Raw genomic sequence first — 9,322 nt, 5'->3', positions numbered from 1 at the left:
ATATAACTGTATTCGTGTGATGACAAACAATTCACTAGTAGGTATATAATTTGCCTAAGGCCAGGAACAAAGATTTTAGTAGGTAGGTATTAATACTAGTTAATATTTCGTAATATTTTTAAGAAAATCGACCATGTACTCACTTCATTATCCTCATGTTATTTGTTACAACTTTTAGTAATATATAAATATAATTAACCATTAACACATTTTTAGAGTTATTTTTATTCATAATAAATATAGAGCGTATTATGTTTGTATTTGTTTTTCTGCCGACCACAAATTCAACGTTAATACCGTAACTGTAACCTATTTTAAAGTTAAATTTACTTTTCACTCGTACTTTATATGTATAGGTTCATAACAATATAAAAACATATTTATAATTTCCACTGCTTCGCAAAATCGATTTAAATCGAATAAGGAAATCGCAGCATACATGACGATTTAGTTCCGTGGTGCACCACTATTCTTAAGTTCGACGTGAGTTCGACGGACAAAATAACAAATCTACCTTTGTCTCGACAGTTTGAATAGCCTATTTTTATATCGCTTGTTTTAAACGCACGCCAAGTCGGACTCGTCAAATTAAAGCCGCAATGGAAAACTAGTTTGACGGCCGTACGTCAGCTAATGTTTTGATGATAAAAATAGGAAAATCGTGTTTTTTATTTAATAAAAAATATTTTAGGACAAATGGTACTTACCGATGATAGGAAACACTTTGTTTAACACTCTTGCTTTTATTGGTGGTGTTTGAACAGTTAATTATCGAATACCGACCCATTTTGTATTTTTCACTGTATGTCACTCGCGGGCAGCGGTCGAGAGCAGACTGACTTGCGCGGCGAACAATGTCGCTCGCTATTTAACTTTTCCGCACGCGAAGTAGATACACTTTTTCCTTCTATCTTGATTTAGTTCTGTGCACATAACCGTGCAAACTATCGGTCGACGGACGCGGACGTGGCCTTGAGCGCACGGACGTCCGATCGAAATCTGGCTCTCTGGATGTTTTGTTCCGTGCACACTGATAGGTCGCGGTCGCGGTCGTTTTACGACGGACGTCCGCGTAGTATGTTCCTAGCTTAAAGCTAGGAACACACTACGCGGACGTCCGTCGTAAATCGACCGCGGACGGGAATCTGGACAATGAAATTACACATAACCGTGCAAACTATCGGTCGACGGACGTGGACGTGGCCTTGAGCGCATGGACGTCCGATCGAAATCTGGCTCGCTGGATGTTTTGTTCCGTGCACACTGATCGGTCGCGGTCGCGGTCGATTCAAGCTAGGAACACACTACGCGGACGTCCGTCGTAAATCGACCGCGGACGGGAATCTGGACAATGGAAATACACATAAAGCTAGGAACACACTACGCGGACGTCCGTCGTGAATCGACCGCGGACGGGAATCTGGACAATGACATTACACATAACCGTGCAAACTATCGGTCGACGGACGCGGACGTGGCCTTGAGCGCACGGACGTCCGATCGAAATCTGGCTCTCTGGATGTTTTGTTCCGTGCACACTGATAGGTCGCGGTCGCAGTCGTTTTATGACGGACGTCCGCGTAGTATGTTCCTAGCTTTACGACGGACGTCCGCGTAGTATGTTCCTAGCTTGTATTTATTTATTATTCAAATAAGTTACACAGCATAACAGTAAAACCAAAGCCCTGTGAAACTAAAAAATAAAAACAATAGGTATAGCGGTATAGCACATAAAACAGTAAAAATCAGACAAAAAAAAACAATATTCTATTTAGGCGACGACGTAACAGCGTGGCTCCGTTGCGTCGTCTGACACGGCGTAGGGTTCGGCAGGTTGCCCCGGAACCGCCGAAACACCACGCCCTTCGGCCAGAAGTCTGCACTCGCGATGGTGTCCTGCAGCGGCCGCGGCACTCGCAACACAAACGAACTGAAGTGCACGTAGTGCACGTATATTCAAGCTAAGAACATACTACGCGGACGTCCGTCGTAAATCGACCGCGGACGGGAAACTCAGGCCTCTTGGCCGGTTTTTGTCATGTCAGTTTAAGGCTCCCCACAGACAGTCTTAAAAATTCATAATCTTAAAAAAAACTTGTATGCAATCTGACAGTTCAAACTGACACTGACAAGACACTGACAGATCTGTCAGTGTCAATTGCATACAATTTTTTTTTAAGATTATGAATTTTTAAGACTGTCTGTGGGGAGCCTAAGTTTCGTGACTATTTCCAGTGTTGCCAGATCTACTGATTTAGCAGTAGATCTACCTGATTTTGAAAAAATCTACTGATCTACTGCTTTTTTTGTAATTTTTCAAGAAATCTACCTGCTTTTTCCCAAATCGATATTTTTCAGTATAAACAATTGGATTGGCTTCAAATTTTTACTATAGACAGTCCAACAATTTAGTCAAGGCGCGAAATTAAAATTTTCTATGGGCCAACTTTCATCCCTTCATTTCTTAAAGTTGCTGCTTTTTTCTAGTGACAGAAATCGCTTGACAGACTTTATATCTGCGATGTTTCGTAATGTAGTGGTAGCTTGGTATTAGCAATAGCGATTTAGGCGGGTGCAAGAAGTTTGATGTTTGTATTCTAACTGGTTTAATATGTGTTCATATCAAATAATAGTACATTACGTCAGATGTCGGGAAAGAAGGGCTTACATGCTGTGTAGGTATATCCAGCTGAGTAGGATAGTGATACGAAGCCTGTAAGCCCTTTTCACGGCGAGGCATGTAATTATAGTACTTTTCTTAAACTTGCAATGATATGAAAAAAAAAATCTCGTGATAGTTTTGATAAAACTAGGCAAAAAGAAAACTCTTCTAATTCCGCGCCAAAGTTTTTTTTAACTCTGAGGTAACTTATTAAATGGTGACATTCAGGTACATTAGTACTATTAATGTTTTTTTTCTGATTACTAAATGTCATGGTGTAGTGTCAGCATTTGACGTTTAGAAACAAATGGAGGGTGCTTTACAGGCAGGCTTTTTTTTGCTGTAAACTGTACTATTGTAACTAAACCTCCGCTCACCTTACTTATTTACTTACTTACTTGACTAACCAACATTATAGCTAACCCCCCTTTAAATATACCCCTTAAATTTGGCCTTGTGATCGTCTAGCGTGAATAAGTAGAACCCTTCGATGTGAACCGCGATAACCTAGATCCTTTAATGAGTATCAGCTGTATTTTTGACTGATTTTTAAATTTTTATTTATTTATATTTTAAAGAAGAATAAAGGTTATTGTAGCATAATAATATAGTGTTATAGAAGAGTATTTTATCAGATTTAGGCCTAGAAAGTTATATGTGAGAAAATTAATGACGTAATGAAGAAATTTTTAGTATAGAAGTTAGTGAGTGAAACATACATGAAATAAATATTAAAAAATATTTTGGTAATCATCCGCTACGCCTTATTAGTGGTCCCGGCTTGGGCAAGGGCTTGCGATACGGTATGGGACCCCTGACCTGATCAAACCACTTTATCAGGATCCTAAGCAAGTAAGCCTGAAGGGCTATCTATCTACGAACTAACCCCCTTTTTGTTTTGTTTCTTTTTCCCTAGCTAAACCCCCCTTTTCCCCAATACTGCTAATAGACCATAACTTCTCGATCTTTCTAATGTTTTATCGAAACACCGAGCAGTTGCTAACTTTTATAAGAACTAAGTCTACAGGGTCGAGTGGAGAAAGCGAGGGGAGGCCTTTGCCCAGCAGTGGGACACAAAAGAGGCTAATTAAAAAAAAAAAAAAGTCTACTAACTTTTCTAAGCTTTTGACTTTCCATCAGTGGACGGCGCTCGCATGCCACTGGGCCCTATAACAAACCTATGCTTTTTATTCCAAAGAATAGTTTGTTTCCCTAACCAACTTGATAGAATTTACCTTGAAAAACCAGTTAGCAACACTAAGTGTCCCGCAGCCACACCGAAAAATCAGAAATTGCTACCACAATTATTAATTTCACTCAAATAAATTAAGTAATAAGAGTTTTTATAAATTACCAGTTTTACCACATATTTTAAGATAGTAAACACCACATTTAAAGTCCATTAAAACCATAATAGTAGTAGTTAAATTATTTCTCCACAATACACGTTGACCGATTATATTCCAAGACCAATCATAAAAGAACTCTACTTTCATAGAAATAGTGTGTGACTCTACCCTAATCCTATCGTTTTCCCTACTCTAGCATATATGAAACAAAGACCGTCACTTACCATAGATCTAATGTTCAAAATATGCACAAGTGTATCCCTACCATAAGCTGTACAGTTCAGCCAGCGAAGCTGAGATAGGCAACCTATAGGCTTGAGTTCTGATCCCCCCCTCTGCTTTTGCCCGCGGGCTAGGGTAGCAGAGAGTAGATCGCCCTATCCGTGTATATATCCAGTATTCTAGGACACACCAGTACCAGCCACATGGGAGACCCAGCTGCGATCAGACTTTACTTAGATATGGATCGATCACAACCGAAATCTCCAGCGACCAACGCCAGCATGAACCAGAACACCGAGTAAATAAATATATATATATATATAGGACCCCAGCCTCAAATACTGCCGACTTCAGTGAGCAAGGATTACTCCTAATGTCTTTCGTCAATCGTGAAAGTCCTCACTTCCATCTAACAGTTGGACTCTTTGAGACCGGTGAGAAAATACGCTTTTGTAAGTATAGAAAAGCGTCCAAGCCTCCACTTGGAACAAAAAGACTCCTAAACGCCTTATGTTTAACACCGCAAGGTATAAAGCGCTTAGCCGGACAACAGTCTGTCACAAACAATGATCTGGCTTATAACTTTCACAAAATAACCCCATAGAAAATTACTAAATTCAATTTTACTGACCAACTAAATAAACGAATGAAGTTTCCTTTACGTGCTATAATCTAAGCTTAGTTTTGCAAGAATTACTCCCTACAAAACCAAACACAGACCCATCTCCAAGCACCAGCCATACATCGACCCAGTCTTTGTATTGCTTGACGGCACTCATGAAACAAAGCACAGAAAACTTCACTATACACATCAATTTAAATGTAACACTACACTATAAATAGAACACTAAATTAACCCCACAACTGACAGTAAAGCAATTCCACCACAGGTCTAAATTCAACTGTACGACGATATTGTCCCCGCACAATCAAACAGAGACACAATTTCAAAGTTTACAATCACTTAGAATAATTTCCAAGTAAAAACAAACAGAGAAATAATAGCAGAACAACTTCACTCACCAGTATAACACACGAAAGCCAGAGACACTGTTAGTCTTATAGATATTTTAAGAATGACGCGCGTCGGCTCGCTTCGACCCTTTTATAGCCTCTATCTCCGACTTAAATCCGACATCCGACATCCGACATATCTCCGACCTAAATCCGACCTATCTCCGACATCCGACATATCTCCGACCTAAATCCGACCTATCTCCGACATCCGACATATCTCCGACCTAAATCCGACCTATCTCCGACATCCGACATATCTCCGACCTAAATCCGACCTATCTCCGACATCCGACATATCTCCGACCTATCTCCGACATCCGACATATCTCCGACCTATCTCCGACCTATCTCCGACATCCGACATATCTCCGACCTATCTCCGACCTATCTCCGACATCCGACATATCTCCGACCTATCTCCGACCTATCTCCGACATCTGACATATCTCCGACCTATCTCCGACCTATCTCCGACATCCGACCTATCTCCGACCTATCTCCGACGTATCTCCGACATCCGACATATCTCCGACCTATCTCCGACCTATCTCCGACATCCGACATATCTCCGACCTATCTCCGACCTATCTCCGACATCTGACATATCTCCGACCTATCTCCGACATCCGACCTATCTCCGACCTATCTCCGACGTATCTCCGACATCCGACCTATCTCCGACTTATCTCCGACTAGGCGGCTATTAAATCGCGCACATAAGAAAAAGATCATAAATGCTTTGTTTACTAAGTCATACGCCCTACGTAATAAAGTTCACGATCATCACGCGGACGTTCGCTTATCAACACGTGCAGATTGCAGCTGTTTTAGAGAGAGACAGAGCTATTGGTATTGATACCTATGTAGTCCAATAGTGGAGTGTTCCGTAAATATTTTTACGTAAATATTATTTTGTGAAAGACTGTTTAAATCAATTTAGTAAGTGACTTCGCAATGAAAGATCACATTTGTTATTAATTGTTACATTGAATGATATATTCAGGAAGTATAATAATCAATATTAGTCATTATTACCTCTCTGACTTGTAATTGGAACCAAGACATAATATCGGAACGCTATGCAGTTGACAACTGTCAATGTCAGTATTTCGTCCATGTGAACGTAGTTTGTTGATAAATACGTTTTTCCAACCTGTTTTACATTAAATAATAGTGAATTTTATCAGTGATGACGTAACTAAACATGTGATTAACCATCAAAGATATTATTTGTTAAAATATTCAATGAAATCCCGAAGGAAATATGCACCAAAAAGTTGGTCAAGGAAAAGTTGATTCGCCGTAAGTTTTATATGTAATAACGAGTCCATTTCCTCGTCATAGACGCTTGTTCTGTTACACTATGAAATATTATCTTCACTCAGCTCACCGGACACGTAGTAGTCCCGACAACATTTCATTGCAAGTTTGAGAAAAAGTTCTTATTTGTGCAACTGCCCCATCGATACTGAATAGGAATGGAATCAATTTAATGAATCCTACACCTTATAAAACAAAGTCCCCCTTCGCGTCTGTCTATGTGTGTTCGCGATAAACTCAAAAACTACTGAACGGATTTTTATGTGGTTTTCACCTATGAATAAGTGATTCTTGGGGAAGATTTAAGCATATAATTTGTTGAGACTTTGTTTGAAATATAACGATATTTGCTAAACAAGTCGGACAAAATCCCACTGGCTGAGAGAGAGCCTTAATCGTAAACGCTGCCCAAACCGTTTGAGCTATATCATGAGCTGTATGGCGAAATAGTGTATCTCTCATAGGTTTACATAAAAGTACGCGAAAGCATATGTCTATCTTTTACGGATAACTTACTATGTATAACCATTTTTAATCCCCATGCGTATCTGGGGCGGGCCGCTAGTGTGGAATAAGTTTATCTTCGTAAAAATTGTATGGGATAAGTTTTTTCTTGATGTGTGGCCGGATTCTGATTCTTTTTTTTTCATACAAACATTTAATCATGGATAAGAAAGAAAAAAAATTATCAAAAATGACCTTCGTATGTTTTATCCAAAACCTATCAACGCCAATCTGCATGAATTTGAAATCGCGAGAAGTCTAAAAGAGTTCCAGGACCGTGTTCGATCGTGTCACAGCATAATTTTTCTTTCATTCTTCTTCACTTAGTATCAATATTTTGTAGTCTACTGCTTTTTTTCCTGATCTACTGGTTTTTTATTCATTTTTCTACTGTATACTTCAGATTCCGTCTGGCAACACTGCTATTTCGTGACGCATTAGTTTTACTCAAAGACTTTTACAGGGGACAGCTCAATCACATTTTTTGCCATACGAAATTAAACCTTATTACTGAAACAGAAAGTCGATCGTATCAGACTAGCGAAAACGGTCCACATGAGAGGACATTGTTTGGGCTGGTGTCCCTCTCGCACGTGTTGCCAGTGTTAATGAGGTTCCCATATTAGTAGTATTTTTATCTGTATATTACCTGACTTTATAACTTCTTATTTTATTTTAATGTTATATTCAAACTAGGGTTTCGATATATTTCAAAAAATTTGAAAATAATTATAATGTAATTATTTTGATGCCAGTAAATCAAAGATTTGTATAATTAAAAAATACTTTCAATTGGGTGTTAGTAGATTTAGTAGTAACTTTGAAAATTGACTGGTATCCCCAATTTATGACAGTGATGACGTCACTGAATAATGTTGACATTGTCAGCAAGTGCGAGAGGGACACCAGCCCAAACAATTACCTCTCATGTGGACACACTTTTTGATATAACCAAACAATCTAGTTTAATAATTCTAAATCTATGGTTTTACTGTCATGTCATGTATGGCAGAAACTTGTTAAAATCAAGATTGCGATAAACGTGTTTTACTAATAAATAATGTTGATTTTTTTAAATATTTATTCAAATTTTTATTTGATAGGTAATACATTACAGGTAAGTACTAAGTACGTAATATTATCTTAAAATAAAATTAAACAAAATTATTCTAAAATTAAACTTAAAATAAAAATGAAACTAAATAAACCTAAAATTAAACTAACATAAATCTAAACACGGCCCTGTGACATAGTATCGAAGACGCAGGCAGTATTTCCTCGCTGATTGTCAAGCTGAGCGATAATGTTGACTGATTTAAACAGTTCTTACTTTATTTGAGAGAAGGTTTTTACACATACCTCTCGATCTATTCTATTATATTCTAAATCTGGAAGGTTTATGTCAAAAAACAAAAATTTCACAATATAATTTTTTTTTCATGTATTGAGAAAAAAACAAAAATTTCACAAAATATTTTTTTTTCATTTATTGAGAAATAAACAGTCATTAAATAAACATCAGTAAAATTAGCTATAGTCAGGTTACATTAAATATTAGAGAGCGGATTTCTGGTAGCGATTTAAACATTAATATGGATATGACTTGCATAATTGATTAATTTTCTACATACAAAAAAAAATGAATCGGAACATAAAAGTAAAACCCTTTCTGAATTCTTTCGTGAATATTGGGCAAAAATTATGATGAAAATAAATTAAAAAATGTTTGTTAATTTTTTAAATAGTTTATTTATTTAAGTTCTTTTTCTTTAATACTTCTTGTGCTCATCGCACATTTAAAACTTCTATTGCAACTCAAAGAAAAGAAAGAGGAAAATAATTCGCTTCCTGTATACAAACTCCTTTATTTAGACTAAAATACTTTTCTTTAACTGTAGTTTATTGCAAAACTTACAATAAAAATTCAGCGGTTTGCGGTATGCGATGTAATAATAATAGATTGTTAAGTCCAGTAAGTACCTAGACTTGGCTCACGAGATAACCGCCATGTGGGATGTTGATTCTACGATCATTGTTCCGATAGTCGTTTCAGCGAACGGTCTCATAGCGAAGAGTCTCGACCAACATCTTAAGAGACTCTCGCTAGGTGGTTGGATCAAGGGTCAGATGCAGAAGGCGGTGATCTTGGACACTGCGCGGATAGTTCGACGGTTCCTCTCTCTGCAGCCCTAACTACCGGCAGCTTGGGCCCTGCCCCGCTGCTGGTGGCACCCTAGGTTAGGTTTTT

This window comes from Leguminivora glycinivorella, chromosome 26, assembly GCF_023078275.1.
Source record: "Leguminivora glycinivorella isolate SPB_JAAS2020 chromosome 26, LegGlyc_1.1, whole genome shotgun sequence".
NCBI lineage: Eukaryota > Metazoa > Arthropoda > Insecta > Lepidoptera > Tortricidae > Leguminivora > Leguminivora glycinivorella.
This window is presented reverse-complemented; position numbering follows the sequence as displayed.